This window comes from Cetorhinus maximus, chromosome 12, assembly GCF_964194155.1.
Source record: "Cetorhinus maximus chromosome 12, sCetMax3.hap1.1, whole genome shotgun sequence".
Classification (NCBI taxonomy): Eukaryota; Metazoa; Chordata; class Chondrichthyes; order Lamniformes; family Cetorhinidae; genus Cetorhinus; species Cetorhinus maximus.
This window is the reverse complement of record NC_135890.1, coordinates 112,386,049-112,412,879: the sequence shown is the minus strand read 5'-3', so window position 1 is coordinate 112,412,879 and position 26,831 is coordinate 112,386,049. Positions and strand designations below refer to the sequence as shown.

The 26,831-nt window shown below is 45.7% G+C and overlaps 1 protein-coding gene across 1 annotated transcript in view; it reads right to left on the bottom strand.

Moving 5' to 3' along the window:
* The window catches only part of LOC144687882 (unconventional myosin-XVIIIb-like), a 284,738-nt gene that overhangs the window by 218,318 nt on the left and 39,589 nt on the right, over window positions 1-26,831 (bottom strand). The window lies entirely within an intron of this gene.

The window sequence follows — 26,831 nt, the reverse complement described above, 5'->3', positions numbered from 1 at the left end:
CGCTGTAGCGGCACAGCCAAGTCCATCTGAGTCAATCTATCAGCCTGACCTCAATCTCTACTTGGTATTCACCCTTTCTACGTTGCTTTCTGAGACGTGTCCTGACTCGTGCTAATCAGCCCTGTAAAGGGTCCCGTTCAAAACATTAGCCCACCTTCCCGCTTCAGAATTAAATCGAAGTGCTATGTATTCCCGGCTTTTTCTGTTTCCTATTTAAAAAGTAGTATCAAGCTCCATCACTTCTCCACTTTCTAAAGTCTGAGCTATAAATGCATAAAACGTCCTAATCACAATAAAGGGTCTGTTTCAAATGTACAGTTCCTTGCTGCCCTTTCAAGGAACAAGCATATCAAACCACTACAGCAATAAGGAGAGCTTCTTTCCTTCTGTCTGCACACGTTCAAATGAACAGAAGGAAAATGGAGTGGATTCCTTGACCTCTATCCCACATGATTTTTTAAATTATATTTACTGCCTGAGCTCTTACCCACAAAGGTCATGGCTGAAGAGCCATTTGCAAAAGGTCATGTCACTGCTCTGCAATCGGGATCACTTTTTGTCTGCACCCTTGCCTGAATTTTGTAGCCTTCCAGTGTGAAATAAAACATGCATCTTGTTGCATCTCTCAGGAAACTTCCAAGGTGTTTCTCATCCAAAATTAAATTGAAATGCAGTGTAGGCGGATACAGTCACCAATTTTGCCAGTCTTAGTTGAGGAAGGAATAAATAGACATGACTGTACCAGGAGAACTCATTGCCCTTTGAATAGACATGGGGAAGAATTTTCCGGTTGGCGAGTGGGGGCGGGGCCCGCTTGTCGACGCGTAAAATGATGCGCGGTGACGTCGGGCGGGCATCCTGGCGTCACCGTGCGTCATTTAGATTGTCATTTCGGCGGGCGCGCAGCCGACACAGCTGCACATCTGCCGAACTGTCAAAGGCCTATTAAGGCCATTAAGAAAGTAATTAGAGTTGTTAAGAATGCTGCCCGTCCAACCTTAAGGTTGGCGGGCAGGCGAAGAGCCCAGGGCGGCCTTCGCATTTTTCATGAAACCTCATCCACGGACGGGATGAGGTTTCATGAAGGGTTTATTAATTATTAAAATTTTTTCAAAAATTTAATGGACATGTCCCAGCTCATGTGACAGTTTCACATGAGGGGACATGTCCTTAAAATGTTTCTTTTCCTTTATTAAATTTTTCAGAACTTAAACTAATCTCCCTGAGGCAGCTCTGTGCCTCGGGGAGATTTCTGCGCTCTTTCACATGCATGCGCGTGAAAGAGCGCAGGCCACGACTCAGAATCCCCACCCTGCCCGCATAGGGATCGCTCAGCGCTTCTGGGTGTGTGTCACGCTGGGTGGGTCTTAACTGACCTGCCCATGTAAAATGGTGGCGCACCCAATCGGGTTCACACTCGCTCCCGTACAACTCCCCTATCGGGGGGAAAATTCAGCCCAGGGAATCTTTCTCATCCATCTGGAACTGGCAAACAGGGACCTGAATGGCAACACATCTGACAGTAAAACAGGTCCTTCGCATTATACTGGAGTGTCCAGCATTGGACTTTACTATAGAGGATACAAGTAACATTCCACAAATAGCTTTAAATCAGGAATTGGAAGGAAAGGAGGAACTCAGGAAAATTACTATCACCAGGGAAGTGGTACTTAGCAAATTGTTGGAGCTGTGGGCTGACAAATCCCTGAGTCTTGGTGGACTTCATCCTAGGGTCTTCAAAGAAGTGGCTAGTGAAATAGTTGATGTGTAGGTTTTAATTTTCCAAAATTCCCTGGATTCGGGAAGTTGCCATTAGATTGGAAAAGAGCAAATGTAAGTCCTTTATTCAAAAAGGGAGGGAGACAGAAAGCAGGAAACTATTGGCCTGTTAGCTTAGTATCTATCATAGGAAAAGCTGTTGGAAGCTATTATTAAAGATGTTATAGCAAGGCACTTGGAAAAATTCAAGGCATTCAGGCTGGTTTTGTGAAAGGGAAATCACGTTTAACCAATTTATTGGAGTTCTTTAAAGGATTCAGATGTGCTGTGGATAAAGGGGAACCGGTGGATGTACTTAGGTTTCCAGAAGGCATTTGATAAAGTGCCACATCAAAGTTTATTGTGGAAAATAAAAGCTCATGGTGTAAGAGGTAACACATTAGCACGGATAAAAGATTGGCTAGCTAACAGCAAACAGAGGGTGGCTATAAAAGGATTTTTTTCTCGTTGACAAGATGTAACAAGTGATGTGCCACAGGGATCAGTGCTGGGGCCTCAGCTTTTTACAGTTTACATAAATAACTTGGATGAAGGGAAGAAGGTATTGTTGCTAAATTTGCTGATTATACAAATATAGATATGAAAGTAAGTTGTGAAGAGGACATAAGGGGCTGTAGATAGGTTAAGCAAGTGGGCAAAGATCCATAAAATGGAGTATAATGTGGGAAAATGTGAAATTGTCCATGTTGGCAGAAAGAATAGAAAAGAAGCTTATTATCTAAATGATGAGAGAGTGCAGATTCCTGAGATGCAGAGGGATCTGGGTGTCCTGGTACATGAATCGCAAAGGGTTAGTATGAAGGTACAGCAAGTAATTAGGAAAGCTAATAGAATGTTATCGTTTACTGCAAGGGAATTGAATATAAAAATAGGAAGGTTATGCTTTAGTTGTACAGGGCACTGGTGAGACCACATCTGGAGTACTGTGCACAGTATTGGTCTCCTTATTTAAGGAACGATGTAAATGCATTAGAAAGAGTTCAGAGAAGGTTTACTAAACTAATACCAGGAATGGGCGGGTTGTCTTATGAGGAAAGATTGGACAGGCTAGACTTGTATCCGCTGGAGTTTAGAAGAGTAAGATGCGACTTGATTGAAACCATTTAAGATCCTAAGGGGTCTTGACAGGGTGGATGTGGAGAGGATGTTTCCTCTTGTAGGAAAATTTAGAACTAGGGGTCACTAAGGAGTCGGCCATTTAAGGCAGAGATGAGAAGAAATGTTTTCTCTCAGAGGGTAGTGAATCCTTGGAACTCTCTTCCTCAAAAGGCAGTGAAAGCAGAGTCTTTGAATGCTTCCAAGGCAGAGATAGATAGATTCTTGATAACCAAGGGGGTGAAGGGTTATTGGCGGTAAGCTGGAGATTAGAGACAAATGGGCCATGAAGGGTCTTTTCCTGGTTGGCAGGATGTGACGAGTGGTGTGCCACAGGGATCAGCCATTATTGAATGGCGGAGCAGGCTCGAAGGGCTGAGTGGCCTACTCCTGCTTCTACTGGTATTTTCATATGTGTCAGCTGAGGTTATATAACTCAAGCCCTGGAGTGAGATTTGAACCCATGGCCCACTGTGCACATAATGGCACATAATCTAAATACAAGAGTTAAAGGGGATTTTATACTTTGTACATGGCTTGGTTTTCAGTAACAAAGAATAATTTGATTTGGAGCTGCTGTAACGGGAAATACTTTGATGCAAGGCTGCTATTGTACGCAAAACAACTGGCCAGTAGGAACCTCAGTTAGAAGCACAAAAACATTCAAAACCCAGCTCCATGGTGGCATTGACAATCGGGAAATCATATAACAATATATCCCGAAACACTTTCCAATCCACACAACATTTTTATAGCATCTTTAAAGTAGTGAAATATGCCAAGGCACTTCACAGGAGCATTGTGAGGTGATAGGCTTTAACTGGGGATTCACTTGAGCCCTCTATAAATTAATAGACAGAGATTAAAGCTGTGTTTCTTGGTTTAGAAGGTGTATGATGTAATGTCTAATTCTGTAATAAATATAAAGGTGTGTAAAAATTGGTTCCAATTCCTGTCTTTCACCAACTGGCTTTCCGGATTTGATCACTTGTAACAATGAAGAGAGTGGCGGGTGGGGGGAGGGGAGGGGAGGGGAGGGGGGAGGATGTCCTGATATCCCGCGGAATTTAACAGTCGGAGGAGGGGCTGGGAGGAGTTGAAGCTCTTGGGGGGAGGATCTGGAGATCTGGGAGGAGTTGGGAACTGCAGTTCTGGGGAGCAGTTGGAGGTCTGAGGGGCGGAGAAGTCAGAAATCCTGGGGACAGTTGGGGATGGGGTGCAGGAGGGATCAGCTGATCATGGAGCGTGTAAAGAGGTTAGCTTGTTAGGCCAGGAGGTAACATTCCTACCCCTTTGGGCCTACAAGCCAGATTTTAATTGTTGGGATTCCCGAGGCCCAGGCATCTTGGCCTCCAGGGGGTTAAAAATAAAAATGGAGGCGCACAGGCTCCTTCAAAACAGTTAATGACTGACCCACCTTCTGAGGGTGCATTGGCTGCCCAGCTCTGCCCCTTCAACCCGCTGCTGTTAAAACCAGAAGGGGGTGAGGCAGATTGCAGTTGCGTTTGAAATGTTAATTCCTTTTCCACTCCTGTCCATCTCCAAACTTCCTCTCCAACCTCATGGATTAAAAGTACCCCCAAAGGTCAGAATTGATTTGGTGGAAAAGATATGATGGAAGATGCACTTTTAATATATTCCCTTCACATTCTTGACTTGTCTTGGCTGATTGTACCCACACCTCTGGATCATACTATTATGGGTTCAAACCCCATGCCAAGATAAAGCACATGATCCATGATCACCCAGTGCTGAGGGAATTCTGAGTTGTGGAAGGCATCAACTTTCAGATGAGATGTTAAAACTGAGGCTACAACTGATGTGGCTGTGGCTTAGGTGGGCATTAAAGATCCCATGGCCCTATTTGTAAAAGAACAAGGCATTCTCTTGCAAACAATACAGATCAAGTGGTTTATTAATTAACAGGTTAGCGCTGAGGCATTTGCCTACATAGCAATGATCACTGTACATCAAAATAATTCTTTGTGTGAAACGTTCAGACCCTTGCAAGTTATTCTTTGCAGAACTGCTTCAAGCAGAAACCGTTAAATGTTCGCGCGATCCCAGCTCTCTGCAACCTGTCCCTTTAAACAGCCGCACAATTTCAGTAAGAGGGTAGTCAAAGAGAGGCGACTGTAGGCACTCGAACATTTGCACGCGTAGTTGCTTGGAAACCAAGGCACTGACGCCTGCTTTCTGGAGATTTGTGAAGATGGCTGGATTGATCCACACTGGCTATCAAGGCAATAAATCGTACTGGCCTGCTGTAACACCAAACTGGGCACCTATGGCCGGAAAGGGCAAAAAAGGTAGCAGGTTCCGTCAGCAGTGCATTGTAATTCCTGAGGTTCTTGGCAGCACTAATGTAACCTCATTTACATTACAGCACTACTGCTAAAAACAGGGCCGCTCTAATAAAAGAAGGGCATTGGGAGCCTTCGTGTTCATCCTCTCATGTGTCACAACATTGTTAGAGAGCAATTTCTTTTCACTGAACATGGTCAACGCTGAATGAGCTACTGAGCAGACAGCCTCAGCAAATTTGTAAATGCCCCATTGAAATGGTTCAAAATAAGATTGTGACAGGTCCACATGATATGCCAACTTTAGTATTGCTAATGTATCTGAGCTGTCTTAAACAAGACACTCTGAGTCCATATTGCTCCCCCTCACAGAATTTCCGACTGTAACACATTGTCAAACTTCTATACGAGTGCCCTCTGGCAATTGCTGATCATTCATTATAAGAGACGGCTAACAGTGTACACTTACATCTGTTCTGCAAATTAAGAGACCAGCTCACACAGAACAGCGGTATTGACGATACGGCAAAGATAGTGGGCTTTTGGGCCTTGTCACTGAATGGCCCTCTCAGCATCTATTCATGAGAAGTTGTCTCCATTTGACAATCCCATAAAATGGTATGACTGAAATTTGATTTGGCTGTTACGGGGAATTGTAGCCTGAGTAACAACTCATTGCCACATTGTAGAGTATTCAACAGAGTCCGATCCTTGAATGGGCTTAAGTTTGGATCGTGAGCCTCAACAAAACAAGGGTGAACAACATGGATGGTCTAACCTTAGACCCAAGAATGCAAGATGCCATCATTAGTCATGAAAATTTAAATCCCTCACCTTCAAGAGCTTTACCCCCCTTTGTCAAAAAAAAACCCAAAGTAGGACAATTACCTGTTCAGGAAACTCACAGGCTGTGGGGTTAGCATTTGAACTGCTAACATGTGCTGGGCGCACTCAAGAGAAAGATTTTAACTAAAATACACTGAAAGATTTAAAACAGCAAAGTGATTTAAATTGGGCAGAAAATGTGAAGTGTTTCCATTCATCTGTTTCATTGATCCTGGTGGCATCAGAGTGAATCCAATCAAACTGGGCAGACATGGCTGGAGTGAAATAACATTCATCAATCAAGAGATCAGCAAACCCAGATTCCACAAGGGCCACATGTAGCTCACATCTCTCTCCTTCAATCAATGTTTATAAAGCTAATGAGAGGAATGCCAACACGCCTTGGAAAATGAACTTACCAGGACAGAAACAAAGCAAAAGATGAAACAGAAGTGTTGGTGGCAGAAAGGGACGTGAATAGGAGGGAATAAATAAATCGAGAGCACAACAGAAAAACAAATATATGGAGAATGGTGGAAAACCAAGGAGGCAATTTCAAAAGGCCCATGATCAGCATAAATGGAATACAATATTTAGAACAAAAAACATCAATTGAAATGTCAAATCGATGTATTCTTTCCTTAGGACCCATCTCCATAATTCTACTCCAAAGATGTGAGGGTAAAATTGGTTTTGGCAATATTAATGGCCAAACATTTATATGACCTTCCTCTGTTTGCTATTTTAATTGAGGTGCTACTTTCATTCTATACAAGTATTGGTAACAGTAATTTCAAGCCTACATTATGCTCCATAGTGGTTTTGACTCCTTTCTTCAGTGTAGTTGTAAGTATTGGCCCACATATGTGTTCCACAGTGCAAGGTGTTTGTATCACAAATTGGTTTCAGTTGGAGAAGACCTTACAGCCCATTTGATCCCAGAATACCAATCCTACAGCATATTTGTTATTTACTTATTCATTCATGGGGTGTGAGCATCACTGGCAAGACCAGCATTTATTGCCCGTCCTTAATTGCCCTTGAGAAGGTTGTGGTTGTAGTATAAGAGTCTGGCACATGCAGGGTTTATGTGAAATTGAGTACAGTACCGCCCACACAGTAATGTAAGAGAGCACATGACTCACACCCAGGGTCAGTCTCGTGTTGGACAGAGATATGTGTACCAGCAAGCATGGAGACAGCTCCGAGCTTGTACCCTTTACTGTATATTTCTAAATAGTTCTAAGAGTCAATAAAGAATTACAGTTAACCTACATATGACTACCAAGACATCTCTAGACCTATTGAATTGTATCCAACACTGTACAACAGTACTGAGCTGCCTTCTTGAACTGCTGGAGTCCAAGTGCTGTAGGTACACCCACTGTACTTTTTTCTACAGCAGGTAGTGGCTTGCTGAGCCATTCCACAGGGCAGCTAAGAGCCAAATGCTGTGGGTCTGGAGTCACATGTAGGCCAGACCAGTTAAGGACAGCAGATTTCCTTTCCCAGAGGATATTAGTTAACCAGACGGGTCTTTACATCATTCCAGTAGTTTCATGATCATCATTATTGAGCATTTTATTCCAGATTTATTAAGTAATTGAATTTAAATTCCCCCAGCTACAGTTGTGGGATATGAACTCATGTCTCTGGAGCATTAGTTCAGGTCTCTGGATTACTAGTCCTTATTAAGGGCAATTAGGAATGGGCAACAAGTGCTGGCATGACAGTGATGCCCACACCCCATGAAAGAACCAAAAGAAGTCTGGTGTGCTACCATCTCCCATCTGCTTGTGTTTGCCCTCTATCCTAACCTTATTCATTCTTCCCAGCAACCCACTGCAGCTGCTAATGTTGTTATGAGCTCAGAGTGCTTTCAAAGTGCTTCCAGTCTTTATTGAGCTCAATGTAAGATGACTCTCTCCAGCACTATGTCTCATGGCAGAGGTCATATGACTACAGCAAGCCAGCAAGGACCTTTCTTAATGATTGCATTTCAAAACCCAAAAATCCCCCTTTCCATAATGAACAAAAGACAAATTTGCATGCATAATCATGTAAAACTGTGAGTTACCCAAGTTACCCACTATACCACAACTGTTCCCATGCATTACCAAGCTGTTTGTCATTCTAGTCAGTCTCTGCACATGCATTGCATTCAGAGTCATTAAATCATGCAGGTCTCTTAATGGTACGCATGTGTCTTGCTATTGACTGTTCATCTAGGTGATGTTCCCTCTCCGGGGAGTGTCATTCCCATGGCATTTTTGTTGCTGTGGTAATGGTTGCTGTTGTTCCATTTCTGTTGTTGGGAACCAGTGGACTTCTGGGAGCGATGGTTGTTCTGAATACTGTACAGCTGGTGAGATCCCATTTTCCTGATCGGCCACCTGCAGGAAGGCACAACTTCTCTAGTTGTTCATATATGCCTGCGGTTGTGCCGGTATATTTGACCGTTCACTTCCACTGCGTATGAACGAGGTGACAACTGATCTACGCATATCCCACGTTGCCATGTGGGCTGACTCCTGCTGAGAACATTGAAGGTTTGTACCTTGACTGGCTCTCCAATTATTAACTCTGGCACTCTTGTCAAAATGAATTTGGCTTTCTGCTATTTTACCCTGATTTTTTTCACTCACACCTGTTACGACTTTTGGCTTCAGTAGCTTTTTTTGCTATTGGAAGAGTAGTTTGGGTGTGGTGTGACGTTAGTCTTTAGACTGGACTACCTTCCACACCTTCAGTCGCTGTGTTTCTCCACTTGAGGATTGCCCTGTCTACATCTGTGCTAGATTTCTCAATTTCTTGATGAGTCCTTTGGCAATTTTCACTGCCACCTCAGCCTTTCCATTCGACTGGGGAAAGAGCGGAGATGATGTGTAGTGTGGAATTTCTCAATCCTTTGTGAAGCGGCTGAATTCTTCACCCGTGAACTGAGGGCCATTGTCACTCATCACAATGTTTGGAATGCCATAATGACTGAAGGGTGCTTTCAGGCATTGAAGTCAGCTGGTCTACATCCCAGTAGTCAGAATTGTAGTCTATGGTAACAAGATAATCTGTTCCCACTAGAGGTAAGAGGTCTACTCCCAGTTTCATCTATGGTCTGTCTGAGATGTCATGTGTCATCAGCAGCTCTCTAGTTTGTTTAGCTTACTACTCATTACAAGCTCCCCACTAGCTGATGTGGTCCTTAATTTCATTGCTCATGTTTGACCAGTAGAGAACTCCTCTTGCCTTTCTCAGACTCAATTCAATTCCTTGATGGTTTACAGGAATGTGCTTCTGCATCTCCTTAGGGATACCAACTCTATTTCCTTTGTACAGGATGCCATCTTGGGCTATCAAATCATCACAGTATGCCCAATATGCTCTTGTGACCACAGGTGTGTCCTTGATGCTCTCAAGCGATCCTTTCATCACTATTTCTTGTAGCACTTGGAGAGTTGCATCTTGTTGGGTATTTTGCTTGATTTAAGCAAGGTGCTTGTCTGTCAGATTCAATGTCTCTGCTAGATTGATGACTTCCAGAGCATGTCGAGCTGCTACTTCACCTTAAATCAGGGAGATTTCACATTCTGTTGTAGCATCCTCAACTTTCTTCATTGGGTATGCTGCTCTCGACAGCTTGTCAGTGATGCACATCTGTTTCCTTTGCTTGTATTTCATGTCCAGATGATATCTCTGTAAATGAAGTAACATTCTTTGCAGTCTCTTTGGAGCAGACTGTAGCAGTTTGAGAAAAATGCTTTGAAGTGGCTTGTGGTCAGACTCCATTGTTACTTTGTCTCTCCCAAGCAGGTATTGATGAAAATGCACAAAAGCAAAGACAATAGCCAAGCACTCTTTCTCAATCTGAGTGTAGCATTGTTCTGCTTGCATTAATGCCCTGGATGTAAATGTGACGGGTTGTCCTTGCTGCACTAGGGTTGTTCCAAGACCCATCTCGCTAGCATCACACCACAAGGTGACTTCATCGTTGGCATCATAGTGCTACAGCACTGGCATTGTCGTCACTAATTGTTTGATTTTAGTGAACACTGCTTCTTGTTCTGTGCCCAGTGTCACTGCAAATCCTTGGCAGTGAGCTGGCATAATGGCTCACACTGACCACAAATTTGGCAAAAATTTCACTAAATAGTTCACCCAACAAATCGTTACGCTGCTTTCACATCTGTTGGCCACTGCATCGCTGCTACAGCTCTCACCTTGTGAGGATCTGGGCAAAGACCTTTGCTGTCAGTACGTGACCTATGTACTTGACTTCAGACATCTTCAGTTGCAATTTTTTCTTGTTCAGCTTAAGGTTCTTCTGGCAAGCTCTCTCCAGCAGTCACACTGGATTTGGATTGTGGTCAGCTCTGGCTTCTTCCATTGTGTCTCCACAGATAGGACCTTTTTTTAAATGATTGTATTTCAAAGCCCAAACAGATGTTCCTTCCTTGAGAAAGTGCATCTATTTTAAACATACCCTTCAAAACCTTTTGCCATGTCTCACCTATCTGAAAATCGTGTTCTGGGTTTGCTTTCTCTAGAATATTAATTATAACATGCCTCTATGAGACACCCAATGACCTCCCTTTGAGGCTGAAGAGCCTGGAGTCATCCCTCAGCACTCTTTCCTCTGACACTTGGGATCATCTTTGCTTTCTACACCTAACAACTTTTATCGCATTTGTTAATACTCTTTGCTGTTGAGGTTAGACCAATGGGTCTGGCCACTTAGGAGTTGGTCTCCCTTTTGTTCAGACCCCAGACCCTCCCCAGTGCTCACTGACTTCCTCAAAACAATTGCAGCCCTGATTAGCATGTCAGTAAGATCAAAGATAATAAGAACCTGTATCCAGGTAGCACCTTTCACATCCTCGCCATGTGCCAGAGCACTTCACAGCCTACGTTTGAACTGTGTGCACAGTTGTAATGTAGGCAAGTGGCGGTGCCAATTAGTGCACAGTAACGGTCAAAACCCTTGTTTGCTAAAAGGCAAAGTAATTAGAATTTACTCTCCCAGAAATTAATGATCTACTGCCACTGGGAGAAGAAGCTCTGAAATAGAGAGGAAGCCATTCATCACTGATGACAGGAAGAAAATCATCTTCAGTAGAATCAGCAGATGCTCCTTCCTAGAGGAAACTTGCCCGTGATTTTTCCAAATTCCAAAATACTGGAAAATGCACAAAATATAAAGGAGGAAGAAATAACTTGCATTTATATAGCACCTTCCATGACCTTAGGGAGTCCCAAAACATTTTAAAGCCAAGGAAGTGTTTTGGAAGTGTATTTACTGGCGTCACGTCGAAAACAGAGCAACCAATTTGCACATCCATAACCAGCAACGGGAAAATGAGTGGATAATTTGTTTTAAATGTTAGCTGAGGGATAAATATGAGCTGACGTAAATTCCCCTACTATTTAGCAAATCATGCTGTGGGTTCTGGCCCGCACACTTGAGAAGGCAGGAGAGGCCACACGAAAATGGCGTGAGTTGGGAAGACACAGGAAAATTGCTTTTCCTGAAAAAAAAAAATGATTGTTCTGCTTAGTTTGAATCCAAACTCTCCTCACAAAGCAAATTCCTCAGCTCTACCGATGGCAGCTCTGTGCCACTGCATGGGTAACTGAGTTTAAATCTCCCCTTTTTATCCAACGTTATCACACTGCCGTCACAAGCGCTAATGATTCCCCGTGGTGTTCCCGACAGCTATGCTCAAACATTATCCCAGACCCTCCATTTTCCCCGTGCTTCTCATTTGAAAACTGCTAACTGTTACTCCCCATAATCCTAACAAACTCTATAACGACCTCAACAAGCAATTAATCGGACATGCGCCGGTTGGCAGTTCCCCTCTCACTCCCTCTCTTTGAAAATCTAACTGCGTCACCTAGGCATCGGGAACCAGTGACACCTTCCGTGTGCAGGAATTTTCGGGCCTCCTCGCAGCCGAGCTCACCCCCACGGGCGATGGAAAATTCAGCCCGCGGTCTCAGTGGCAAAGGTGACGAAGAGCACAGCAACATAATAAAACTGCTCTCCTTCCCCATAGTCTTAACATTCCAGTAGCAGGGTCAAGTAAGGCACGAAATGTCGCTCTCCTTACAACAGTGAAGATTGTGAGAACATTACAGGAGCACAGCTCTCCTTTAAAGTCACAAATATAGTTGGTGAATTGCCTTGATGCTCAGATTAGGAAAACCAGAGTGCAAATGCCTCTTATATGACTGGATCATAATGTAACTCGGAGAGACAGAAGGCAGTCAGCTGGAACTGTGCTGCACTGATAAGGCAAAATGAAGACATGGAGCGATGGACAGCAACATCAATAATATCAATGCAATTGTACTACATAAACCATGATCACAGATGCAATTTATTCTGCTCTCTTCCTCTGCCTCAGGTCATCTGATAGAATTTGATACAGCACTTCGTGGAGACTCTTGAACAGTAACCTGTTGGCCAATGAAAGGTTACTGAGTCCTAAACTGGTCTGGAAGGTTGCATAGCCCAACTTAACTTCACTTTGCAAATTTAAGTGCACAGTTTACACCACTGAGGCCCCAGCTGCCCTCTCAAATAAATGCAAACGATCCAACTGCACTAAGTGCAGGGGAGTTCTCTCAGGTGTCCTGGCCAATAATTATCTTTCAACCAATAGCACGAAAACATATCCTACAGCATCACCCATGAACCAGAGCTAAGACAGTAAATCTTTGTCCGCATCATTTCTACTCTTTCCTGTGATTTCTCTAATTCTATGCTCTCACAGGCTCTCTGATGCCAGGGCCCTCTCTGGATGAGGCAACTAGGACGGGTCCCGCCAAAGACCCTCTACATTAGCATTGGCTCAATTTGATGACCCTTCAAAAATTTGACAAGGCTACAAACCACCTTCAACGAACAGAAAAGTTTACCAAAAGTAATAACAAAACACCTGACAAAAAACGCAAAGGAATTTTGAAAAGATACAACTCAGTAAAGCATTGTATAAAGTGTCCGCGACAAAACGAGAAGCTGGAGGCAGTAATTGACATTGAGGAAACAAGCAGTAGGGCTAACAGAAAACCTGGGTGCGGGCATGACAGTGCTGGCAATGAAACATTAGGTAGAATCACAGAACCATAGAACGGCCGGGATTGTCTGGCTCCACCATGGATGTGGCAAGCCATTCAAAATCCGTTAACTTCGACGGGACCAGAAGATCCCGCTGGCGGGAGGGGCTGGGAAATTCCGGCCGACGGAGCAGCACAGAAGGAGGCAATTCTGCCCATTGTGTGCGTCTCTGCCAGCTCTTTGACAATCTCACACCCTGCTCATTTCCCATAGTTCTGCACATGCTTCCTTTTCAATCATTCGACCTTTGGTTGCAAGGTTACCATCAAATCTGCTTCCACGACCACTTCAGGCAGGCGGTGCCAGATCACATCAACTCACTGCTTGAAAAAAAGTTCTCAGGTCACCTCTGGCTCTTTTGCCAATCATCTTAAATCCGTGCCCTCTCATTGCCGACCTGTCACCGGAAATTGTTCAATCACTGTTTCAAAGCCTTATAATGATTTTGAATAACTCTGTCAAATCTCCTCCTGACCTTATCTTCTCCGAGGTGTAAACCCCAGTTTCTCTAGTTTATCTACTGTTCCAACCAAAATGTATTTCAAAACGAGGGGGTTGGGAGAAGGGGTGGGTGGGGTAGGTGCGGAGACCAGCTGGAGACCATGTCGAGATTCAATAGAGTGGATCTATTTCCACTTGTGGGTGAGTCCAGAACTATTAGGCAAGAATATACAATAGTCACCAACAGATCAAATAAAGAATTTAGGAGTGATTTCTTGACACAAAGGTGGGGTGGGGGGAAATTGGCCTTCAGCAAGGGCAAACCAGTATCTATGGCTGAGGAAGGAGTAGACGAATATGGAGGCTGTGTGGAAAGGGTTCATTAGAGTGGAAGGATCCCCATGTAGAAATTTTTAAAATTCTATCATTGGATGTGGGTATCGCCAGCAAGGCCATTTGATGGCAATTTGTTGCCCACCGCTAATTGCTCTTGAACTGAGTGGCTCACTCTGCCATTTCAGAGGGTAGTTAAGAGCCAATCACATCGCTGTGGATCTGGAGTAACATGTAGGCCAGACCGGGTAAGGGTGGCAGATTTCCTTCCTAAAGGATATTACTGAACCAGATGGGTTTTTGCAACTATTGATGATAGTTTTCATGGTCACTATTACTGAGATTAGCTTTATAATTGCAGACTTATTACCTGAATTTAAATTCCACCAGCTGCTGTGGTGGGATTTGAACCCATGTCCCCAGAGCATTAGCCTGGACTGCTAGTCCAGTGACATCACCACTATGCCACCATCTCCCCAAGCTCTGCCATAGCCGAGTGGGGGCAAATGGGCTGTTTTTGTTCTGCAGATCCTGTGTAATTGTATGTACATACCTTTCCTTCAGTCCTCTCATGATCTTCCAAAGGGAGAGACAGTAAGGCAAGAAATGCACAGATCCCTCTCTCCTTCTGTCTCTCTCTTTAAAACATTTAAAATTGTGAAAACATGATAGAGGCACAGTTGTCCTTTAATGGCACAAATATAGGTGTTCAATTGTTACGATGCCAGATTATTACATCTCGACTGGAGCTGCCTCTTATGTGGCTGGATTGCAATGTAACTCAGAAAGACAGCAAGCAGTCAACTGGAACTATGCTGCACTGATAAGGCAAGATGAAGACGCGGGGCAATGGACAGCAACATCAATAATATTAATGCAATTGCATTCCACAAACCCTGTTCACTGATGCAATTCATTTCACCCTGGACAGCATCAGTGACCAGAAACCTAACTGAACCATAAGAGCAATATGGCTAACTGAGCAGGGTAGAGATTGCGTACTTTGCAATGATTGTCTCACTCTCCGGTAATTCAAAACCTCTCCATTATGGGTAAGGCTCCATTCAGTATTGCAATGATTTACACACTATTTGCCTAGCTAGTCTTCAGCTGCATCAGCACCATCTAAGATGAGGCAATCTGCTGCATTAGTGCCCCTGCCACTCAAACAATGCTCACTATTGATGCATTGTGGCTGCTATGTGCACTATCCACAGGATGCAGAATAGCAGCTCCCTAGGTGTCCTTGGACAGCACCCATCAGCCCTATGACCAGCATCATCAAGGACAAGAGCAACAATATCATGGAAACATCATCAGTTCCAGGTTCCTTCTGAGTCACACACAATCTGACTTGGACAAACAATGGCATTTCTTCATCGTCACTGGGTCCAGCTCCTGGAACTCCCTACCTAACTTCATTGTGAAAGCATCATCACCAAAAGGATTGCAGAAGTTTAAGAAGGTCCTACCACCATCGTCAGCACATTCACGGCAACTAGGGAGTGGCAATGAATGTAGCCTGCTCAAACCGCCCACAGCCCGCTAATATATATTTTAAATAAATAAAGGGTTGAGTAGTGGAGACACGATGACAAACAAATCCAAGAATCATACAGCATAGAAGGAGGCCATTCCGCCCATCGTGCCTGAGCTTGCTCTTTGAAAGAGCTATTTAATTAGCTCCACTCTCCTGCTCTTTTTCCATAGCCCTTCACTGCTGTCCTTTCTCAGCATGTATATCCAATTCCTTTTTGCAAATTACTATTGCATCTCCTCCTTTTCAGGCAGTACATTCCAGATCATAAAAAACTCGCTGTGAAAAGTAGCCTCCTCTTTTCCCATGTGGTTCTTTTGCCAATTATCTTAAGTCTGGGTCCACTGGTTGTGGAAACAGCTTCTCCTTATTTTCTGTATCAAAATATCGCATAATTTTGAACATCACTATAAATTTTCTGGGATCTCGCTCAAGTATCTTTCAAAGTCAGGAAGTATTTATGCAGAACTTACCTTCTGGAGATTAGACAGTTAGGCTATAGGGTCAAGGATGGGTGAATTACAAATGTTAGTGCAAGAAACAGCATTTCCTCATTCTATATTTTGATACATTTAAAATCAAAAGTCTGCCTCTAAAATGACCTGAGCTCAGATATTATTATTTTATATAGAAACCTAGGCAATGGGCCAAAGCCAAAGCCCATAGTACAGATGCAATCAAGATTGACAAGGCAAGGAGTGCAGTAAATTACAACATTCATCTTCCACTTGATTCTTGGGTTTAAATGTTACCCACACCACAAGAACCTCCATCCTCTCCACCGTCCGCAATGACTGCCAAGTCTGAAAGCCCCCAGGAACTTGTTTTTTTAAACTGCTTATAAATCTTGCTCAGAGATTCTGCAAGGACAGCTGGTGTAGGAAATGGAAAAGTCACACTAGTGGCACTTTCATAGAAGTTAAGACATATTGCAGAGTTTTACCCAGCACCTCATCATGTGATACCTTATCTAATTGTACTTGTTGCAGATTCTGTCGTTCGCTCCCACTATAGCTCTGATGGCACTCCACCAGAGAGAGTCTAACCACCTCCGCATAACATTTAAAGGCTTTACCCTCACCGCATCCCCCACCATCTCCATCCTGGGGGGGCCACCATTGACCAGCAACTTCACTGGACCAGTCAGATAAATACTGTGGCTACAAGAGCAGGTCAGAGGCAGAGAATTCTGCAATGGGTAACTCAACTCCTGACTCTCCAATGCGCATTCCACCATCCACAAGGCACAAGTCAGGATGTGGCGGAATGCCCTCCATTTGCCTGGCTGAGTGCAGCTCCAGAAAAGAGAAGGGAGGGGTGATTAGATAAGAAGTTTTCAAGATTATGAAAGATTTTGATAGGGTGGATGCAGGGAAGATGTTTTTGTGGGGGAGACCAGAACCAGGGGCCATAAATGTAAGATGTCATTAATAAATCCAGTAGGGAATTCAGGAGAAATATTATACCATAGAACTTTATGCAGTCTGTAGAAAAACATCCACGGGCACTTCACAGAGGAGCATTCAGAAATAAATGGATGCCAAGCCAAAGTAGGAGATATTAAGAGGCATGATTAAAAGCTTGATAAAATAGGATGGTCTTAAAGGAGGGAAGAGTAGTACAGGGCCATTTAGCAGTGAAATCCAGAGCTCAAGTCTAGCCAGCTGAAGGCATGCTTGTCAATGATGGGGTGAAAGAAAGGGTAATGCATCAAAGAGCAGAGACAGAAGAACAAAGTTATGGGAGGATGTTTTAGGCCTGCGGAGTGGAGGGGCGAGGCCACATGGAGATTTAAACACAAGGATGAGAATTTTAAACCAGAGATATTGGGATAGGATTGGGGTGAGAGGTGTGCAGTAATGAACGCTGGCTAGGCTAAGAGCAGCAGAGTTTTGGATAATCTGAAGCTCACAGTGTGGAGGATAGGAAGCCGGTTGGGAGTAAAGGAGCCTGAAGGCGTGGACAAGAGCTTCAGTTGCATGATGGGCTGATTAGGCAGGCGATGTTACAGAGGTGGAAGTAGGGCTGCTTTTTATTATGGGGATTATATAGTTTGCAAGCTCACTTAGAGGTTGAATAGGGTGGCAAACAGTCTGACCCCTGATGTATAGGGTTTACAGTTCGATGCACACCCAGGTTTAGCTTTGTGTTATCAGAGGGGCTTCGCAAAGTGTTGTGTTTTTTGTCATTTGGCCCAGATGACCCAGCTACTGACCAGATAAACTCACTGAGCATCAGGAGGAGCCTTTAAATTTGATGAATTTAAGATTATTGCCAAATCTGATGAGTCATTCTAATGATATTTAAAACGGATCAAAAGGTGAGAGAGATGCAGTAATGTCCTTTCCCTTGTGAAGCAGGCTTGTTGGGCATTTACAATCCACCCTGCGCATAATCACACCATGCATTATGCATGCCCTGTGTTTATATATCATTGTATCTATATTATCTCCCCATAGGGAAAATCCTTCCACCGATTTATTTTTTATAATCCAAAAATAGCTAAAACAATTGGTTTGTAAAAATCCAAATTACAGGAAGAAAAGTAGCTTTCTATCTGGAAGCCGCCCCAAGTGACTGAGCCAGAGTTTAATTCCAGTTATCCCCGGGCCATTATTTTGTCCACACCAGACAAGAACTTTGTCAAAATCCTCCAAAAAGTGTTTAGGAACAAATGCTTTTATTACCTCATTTTCCAGAAATTACAGCAAGTAACAATAGTTGCCTGAGCCGCAGGAAAAGAGATAACAATGCTTAGGAACAAATGCATCTCAAGTCATTTTCGTAGGCGCTGAAAGCACAATAATCATACAGATTTCATCTCACTCCCCACCCCCTCCAACTGCATAATCACAAAGAACCTTGAAAGCAAAATAAGAGGCACTTTAAATTACCAGAATCACCATAGAGTTCCCCTCATCCCCACCTTTCATCCCATCAACCTCTACATTCAACAAATCTTATTTAAAAAATCAGGTCATCTACTCGATGGGAAACACAGAGTGTTGGCTGATGTGTCTTTCCAATTTTGAAACTGTCAGAAAGAAGCCCTGTACATGCCCAAAGCAACTCCATTGATCATAAGAGGGACCATGACCGGATCTAATTGGGGAGATACTATCATCTCTGATGTAACCAGAAAAGCTACATTATAAGGCAATCCCCATTGTGATACAAGGTAAGGTAATTAGACTTTGTTCCAGTTGTAATAAAAGTGGTTAGGCCCTCTAGCCCTCACCCCTCACACCCCCACCCACTCCCCATGTCCCATCCATGCCAACTCATGCCCCCACCAACTCCCCCATTGCCCCTCATACCCTCCATACCAACCTATACCCCCTACCCATCCCCTATGGCCTTTTATAGCCACTATTCCAAGTTATGCCAACTCATGCCAACCCATGACCCCCACTCATATTCCTAGCCCTTTAAAGCCTCCATGCCAACTTAGGGCCTACTTATTCCAACCCACGTCCTCCCACCCACCACCCTTTCCCCTTGTACCGTCCATGCCAATTCACCCAGTATCTGCCATGGGCAGACCTCAGGAGCCAAGGTGAGAGGAAATAAAAGTTCTAAATTATCTGCTACAGACTTCGTGATACAAGAAGAAAATAATCTCATTGATAAAATCCAATTCAATACATTTGAATCCCTTCAAATACTTAATCCTTTATAAAAACAAATATTTGTATTCAAAGCCCCACATCAAAGACAGCTAGTTCCTTAATAACATCTCGGAGCTGTCAATGAAATTGAGAACTGATATCACCCCCACCCCCCTCCACTGTGATAATAATAGGTTGTGGAAGCAATTGACCAGTAATAATATTATAATAATAGCCCTCAGGCTTATGTCAACAAACAGCTATTGAAATTTCAAGCACCAGGTTTTTTTCCTCAAAACTTAAAGAGCAGGAGATTTAAATAACTTGGCAGCTTGACAGTTCCACAGACCTTATCCACCTTTTGCACACATTCATGGCTAAGTTACACACTGTGGGAAACAGACCTCACTCCAGCAAAAAATGTGGTCTGAGTTCAAATGACCCTGCTGGATTCGGGGTTCCAATATTTGTGAATCACATCCTGCCCCCTTTCCCCTGCCAGTAAAAATAGGATCCGTTGGGAAAGAGGGCGGGACTTCCAGGTCCAGGGTCCTGATGTGATTTTGGCTAAGGCGCAGAATCGCCGTGATGCCACAAAAATCCAGGCCAATATATCAGTCTACCAGCCACATAGAGAGATGCAAGAAATGCGCTCCCTGCAGTTCCAGCATTTTGAGTCCAAAGTGTGACTATTTCAAACTTATGGGAACAAGAAGACATAACACCAACCTAACATTTTAATAAAACTTGCAGTATATATAGATACATATGCACACACATGCACAAGAGAAAGCACTTCAATCCAAAACCACTCTCTTAGACTAATCTCCTTTCTGCATGGGGACCACATCACCTTCAGTCCCAATAAAGCTTTGCGACAATTAATTCAGACACCAGTACATTTTGTACTCAATTACTGTTAATTACTTTAATTAATCACTGCTTCATGCTGCTTTGTTTTGGTTTTACTTCTCACAGTCAATAGAAAGATTAAAAACTTTTCTTTCCCCACTCCCCTCCCCCACCCACCCTGCCCACCTCCCCACACTAACTCAAGAGGGTAAGAGTGAATAAACCACTGATTTTTTTTGTTTTTTTCAGGGGGGGGTGGAATGGGGTAAATTCACCAATCAATATTATCAAGAACACCTAGAACCCACACATTGAGGAAGCACAGATCAGAGACAAGACCAAAGCTCCACTCCCCAACCTCTGTTCCTCCCATGGAATGGTTTCCTCTATTAAGATTGTGTGCTCAGTGTCTGCACCCTGTTTTTTCATGGATTCAAAGGTTTTCCCTTCTCTCCATCCCCCAAAGCAGTGCTGAAACGGGAAAGGGAATGAACAAGGGGGACTTGGCTATGTGCTTGTTCCAGACTTTGTTATAGAGTATTCCATTTAATAATTCTTAATCTCTGTTCAAAATGCATCTTAAAAATGCTGTATTATACCCAGCATATATCAGTGATATAAGAATATTCCAGAATTGTTTCATCCCAATTAATTATAGCATAGGTATGCAATATGGTTTGCTTAAATAATTAACCAGAGACAACAAATTATAATCAAAACTTGAGCACTGCTGAAAAAAGAGACACACTGTCATGTCTTGCACTCATCAGGACAGATTCGCAAAAATACCAAATCTCAAAGGGAACAACAATTTATACTGCACGAGAAGAAGGTGCTGATTGGTTGGCAAGTGGACTCTGATAGATAGAGATGTTGCGATAGAGAATGCACCAAGGAACAGTTAACTGCCAAGCCAGGTAGGTCGACTCTGATAGGTCAAGGCATTGCCATGGGGAATGAACCAGGAAATGGCGGTCCCTCAAGCTTTTGTTTACTTGAAAAAATACTCAATGCATGACCATGTTCTTTCTGTTTGCAAAGGACGAGCCCTATGTAGCTCCTAGCACACAGTGCCACACTGCAAGTCTGACTGATAATCTTAAATTGGTTGTCAGTGTAATTCTTAGCACACTCAGGGTTGTTTAGCAAGTGATTTCCAATCACAAAATCACATCTAATGTTGGACACTATATTCTAAGTTTTGCCAGCATGGGCTGGTTGATTATGGGTCAGTAATTTCCCTTATTGTGAGCAGCAGGAGGGACATGCTGTTTGATACGATCCACCAGTGATTAGGACCTATGGCCTACATACCTGGCATCACACAGGTACTTAAATTCATATACCACAATACTCCTTTGTGTGGTAGGCAGAGCATCTTTCTGGCTTGACGGCAACACCCTGTTAGTGGCGAATACCACTTGTGTTGCTACTGCATAGCAGCAGCGTGAAACGGCTGGCTTCACCTGTTACTCAAATTTCTGAGACGGGGTAATCTGAGGTAGACTGGGCACTTATCGAGACCGAAAATGGCAGCCTTAATTCCCCCCCATTCACGAACTTGCGTGATATACAGTGAGCGATGATCTGACCAGGGTGACCATTATCCCACGGGGGTGGCTTTGATGCACCTTATTTCAGCATCAAGCTTGCACAGTGAGCAAATGGCTTGGGCCCTATTTACAAGGTTGCCAATAAGGTCAATCGTACCGCACAAGGAACTGTAGGAATCCCAACGCGCATATTGACCAGTGAAGGTAGGCTTGTGGTAGACGGTGGTAGAGAACCCATTAGCAGATTTTTCGACCAGCGCATAGAGGAAAGGAAATCCATTCAACTGCTCTATTTAAAAGGTGAATTTAAGCACAGGATTCAATTTTATCTTTTGCAATTCATTTTGTAATTTAACAATTACAAAATTGAAATCAGCTGTACGGAGAGTAAAAAAGATTTCAATCTCCACAGCCTCACTGTTGAATGTATCTCTGTAAAAAAAAACCCTAACATGCATTGTATAACATTCCCGTAACCTAATTTGATTACCAAGTGTAAAGTCAAAACAGCTGCATGACATATATTGCATAAAACCCCTCTAAAGGGGTATTCCCAGCACAATGATGCATTTTGGTTCAAATTCTGTCTTGGAGAGGGTTGATTGGCTATAAAAAGGGCCATGGTGCGGTTGTGGGTGGAAGTGTGACTTGCTTTGCTGCTGAAAATCGCTTGAAAGTCTTAATAATGAACATCCCCTCTTCATAAAACCCAGAGATATGGGGTGGGGAGAATAGGCTTCTGATTTGAAAGCCAATAGTCTGGTGTCCAAGATTACGTTTTAGAAACATTCAAACAGCCTCAAGCTCAGTGTCAGCTGGCCCAAGCTGATATTCCTGGCCAAAGCGCTGCAGACAAAACAGGTTCTTTCAACGCATTAATTCTACTCCTACAGCCCTACATTAATGTAGACTGGAGCCCTGCCATGACATGGTCCACCACCGCATGTAACTCTGTATAACATCTTGGATCCCAACATTTTCAATTAAATTTACCCTTTCAAAACATATTTCTCATCATTTCCACGATGTACAGAACGTTATTAAAATATAAATGCTCCACAAATGACAAAAGTTCCCACCAGATAGCACAAGTGACCATCCAACAAGCAATTCAACAAAATGAAACTCTAAGGTCAAACTTTGAATTTCAGATCAGGCTTTGAAATATGAATTTGAATAAATAGGCGGAGTGTCCGGTCCCATTGGCAGCGGGTGTCATGGCGGGTGGGAGCGGGTTGGTGGTGACAGTTTGGCGTGAGGGGCAGAGATCGGTTTCACACCGGGGTGAACGTACAGTGGGGGTCATCCGATGGTGTCCGCCACGGCAAAATGCGAATCCCGCTGGAGGCCAGCGTCAACCCGATTTGCATCCTGGTAACGAGATGCCGGAATCATTCCCCCCCCGCCGCCGACGCCAGATTTACTGATACGTCGGCAGAAAAAAACATGCCAGGCCAGGACACAGCTGGACAAGGGTGACAAGCAGAATTCAGGACTTGCCGTTAGGGCCTGGCTCGGATCGCGGACGTCCGAGGGGAAGAGGGTGCCGGGGCCCGACAGCTACCGGACCCTGGAGGGACACGTGCAGCGCGTGCCAGGAGGATTCTCATGCGCATGGCTCCTCCATGAAGCAGCTCACAGATTGTGGGAGGTCTCCATCGATGCTTCTGGCCCGCTTCAGGACATCATGGTCTTGAGCCATGGGCTGCTGCGAATGACCGGTGAGGTGTGGGAGGGGTAAGTCTAGGTTTGACTGGGAGAGGAAGGTCATACTGGGGAGGGGGCGTGTGGTTGGGGGCAGAGATCAAGGTGTCAGGGGGGTGAGGTTGGGAGGGGGGGAGGAGAGAGTACAGGGGGAGGAGGGTGTAATGGGCTAGAATGCAGCAAGTGGGGAGGTAGGCGTCGGGGGGGAGGATGGTGTAAGGGAGGGAGATCAAAGGGGGGGAAGTTGTCCCAGGGGAGGAGGGAGTTCAGAGGGGGGCAGTTGTCCAGGGGGAGGAAGGAGATCGGAGGGTGGAGGTTGTCCCGGGAGAGGAGGGAGTTCGGAGGGGGGCAGTTGTCCAGGGGGAGGAAGGAGATCGGAGGGTGGAGGTTGTCCCGGGAGAGGAGGGAGTTCGGAGGGGGGCAGTTGTCCAGGGGGAGGAAGGAGATCGGAGGGTGGAGGTTGTCCCGGGAGAGGAGGGAGTTCAGAGGGGGGAAGTTGTCCAGGGGGAGGAGGGAGTTCAGAGGGCGGAAGTTGTCCCGGGGGAGGAGGGAGTTCGGAGGGGGGAAGTTGTCCAGGGGGAGGAGGGAGTTCAGAGGGCGCAAGTTGTCCCGGGGGAGGAGGGAGATCAAAGTGGGGGAAGTTGTCCCAGGGGAGGAGGGAGTTTGGAGGGCGGAAGTTGTCCCGGGGAAGGAGGGAGTTCAGAGGGCGGAAGTTGTCCCGGGGGAGGAGGGAGTTCAGAGGGCGGAAGTTGTCCCGGGGAAGGAGGGAGTTCAGAGGGCGGAAGTTGTCCCGGGGGAGGAGGGAGTTCAGAGGGCGGAAGTTGTCCCGGGGGAGGAGGGAGTTCAGAGGGCGGAAGTTGTCCCGGGGGAGGAGGGAGTTCAGAGGGCGGAAGTTGTCCCGGGGGAGGAGGGAGTTCAGAGGGCGGAAGTTGTCCCGGGGGAGGAGGGAGTTCGGAGGGGGGAAGTTGTCCAGGGGGAGGAGGGAGTTCAGAGGGTGGAAGTTGTCCCGGGGGAGGAGGGAGTTCAGAGGGTGGAAGTTGTCCCGGGGGAGGAGGGAGTTCGGAGGGTGGAAGTTGTCCCGGGGGAGGAGGGAGTTCAGAGGGCGGAAGTTGTCCCGGGGGAGGAGGGAGTTCAGAGGGTGGAAGTTGTCCCGGGGGAGGAGGGAGTTCGGAGGGTGGAAGTTGTCCCGGGGGAGGAGGGAGTTCAGAGGGCGGAAGTTGTCCCGGGGGAGGAGGGAGTTCAGAGGGCGGAAGTTGTCCCGGGGAAGGAGGGAGTTTGGAGGGCGGAAGTTGTCCCGGGGGAGGAGGGAGTTCAGAGGGCGGAAGTTGTCCCGGGGGAGGAGGGAGTTCAGAGGGTGGAAGTTGTCCCGGGGGAGGAGGGAGTTCAGAGGGCGGAAGTTGTCCCGGGGGAGGAGGGAGTAAGGGTGGAAGAGGGAGTAAAGGGGAGGGTGTCCAGGCGAATGTGCAGGGGAAGGGTCTGAGGAGTCAATGACTGCCTCCAGGGGAGCAAAATAAGGGTGGGTACGGTCGGAGGGAATGGTGAGTATGAGAGGGGGCAGAGGGAGCCGGTAGGGTAGGAGGGTGAGGGTGTATCGGTAGTGGTAGAAGGGACGGCGAGGGTGGTTGGTAGGGACTCGGAGGCAGACATGGACCCTGGGGACGGGAAGGAGAAGGTTGGCGATGTCAATGTGGATGAGGGTGGGATTCTCGGGAGGGTTGGGAACGTGCACATCCTGGAAAGACAAAGGCCAGAACTTTACGTCTCGCGGGCAGACCCAGTGCCCAACCTGAACGGACCTGAGCATCCCGACGTCATCCAGCAAGCGAGTAATCTTCAGGTCGGCGGGTGCACACGGGTGTCAGAGCCGCAGCCGCCAACAATTAAAGGGCCACTTAAGGCCATTAAAAAGGCAACTGACCCTGATTTTACGTTACCCGTGCAATTTCACGCTCATCACAAGGGAAAAACGGGCAGGCGGGCGGCCCACTTTTAACGAAACCTTAACCAAGGGCAGGATAAAAAGGTTCAGCAGCTTTGCCTTTGTGGGAAGTGAGGAGTTTAGGTGATAGTTTGCTGCTGGTTGCTTATTTGAACTTCACAGCTTCATCTCCGTTCTGAGCTTCATTCTTAGCATTTCCAGGCTTCATTTCAGGACTCATCAGTGTCTCCAAGGCCCCCGGAGGATTTTGACCGTGTGGACACTTCCAGGTATCAGACAGCCTTCCCTTACCCTGGTAATGGGGATTGTGGTCTCTGCTGGTGGCACGTCCTCTGAGGAGGAAGAAAGGGGCAGAAGGGAGAGGAGGCCGGGTGTCCCAATGCAGCTTCCAGGGAAGTGACCTGTGGGAGGAGAGGCGCAGACACAAGGGGCGCAGGGCCAGCAGGTAGTCCAAGGCGGAAGGGGCCACAGAAGATGCCACTATCCTATTGCCGGGGTTTACAGGCAGTGATGCAACTACCTCAATATGCCCGAGGTGCATAGCCAAAGGAGGCTCAGCCTCTCCTTGGAGACTGTAACCTCCATCTGTCAGATGATTGGGCCTGAGATCAGCTCCGGCTGTGTGGATGGACACCCCATGCCAATGGCTCTGAAGGTCTCAGTGGCCCTCAACTTCTATGCCTCCAGCCCATTCCAGGGGTCAGTGGGGGATCTGTGTGGAGTCTCCCAATCTGCTGTCCACAGTTGCATCAAGCTGGTGACAGAAGTTCTGTTCAGGTGGGTAATGATGTTTATTCATTCCTGGACAAGATGAGGCCAGCCAGGCTGAGTGACCCAGAGTCTTTGCAGCGATTGCTGTGTTCCCCCACATCCAGGGTGCCATCGACTGTATCAAGGTGCCAGCAGGTCAGCCGGGTGCCTTCATCAACAGGAAGGGATTCCACTCCAAAACATGCAGATAGTGTGTGACCACAAGGCACAGATTCTGCAAGTCTGTGCAAGGTACCCAGGCAGCTCCCATGACGCTTAAATCCTCAGACACTCTCAGGTGCCGAGGCTATTCAGCGCTCCAGCCTGATTGGGTGGATGGCTGCTGGGTGACAAGGGCTAGCCATTGAAAAAGTGGCTTATGATGCCTCTCTGCCACCCAAGAACAGAGGCAGAGCAGCGTTATAATAGGAGTCATACCTCCACAAGGGCGATGATAGAGAGGACCATAGGTCTTCTGAAGATGCGCTTCTGATGCCTGGACCATTCGGGAGACCACTACAATACCCCCCAGAGTGGGTGTCACTGATAGTGGTTGCATGCTGCTCTCTCCACAATCTGGCACTGGCAATGGGGGATCCACTGGAGGAAGAGGATCTTGATGCAGCTCCACAGGCCAGAGGATGAATCCAGTCAGAAGAGGAACATGGTGAGAACACTGAGTGAGTGGAGGCAAACTTCTGTATCCTTCAGGAAGGCAGGGACACCAGGGACACCCTGATCCAACGCTCCTTCGGCTAGGCTGCCAAAGATCTGCTTCCACCTCATGCCAGGGCTGCTGCCTCCATCCCGAATGCCTGAAATGACCCTTTGCTTTGAACCCAAAGTCCACTCAGTGCCTGTGCAATAAAGTTTAGAGCCACTCACGTCTAGCATTACATATTGGCGTACCCTGAGCCTACAAAACAAGTGAAGCATACTCAGGCCATTAACACAAAAGCAAAATTTATCTCATGTTGGCACTCACAGAATCACAGAAT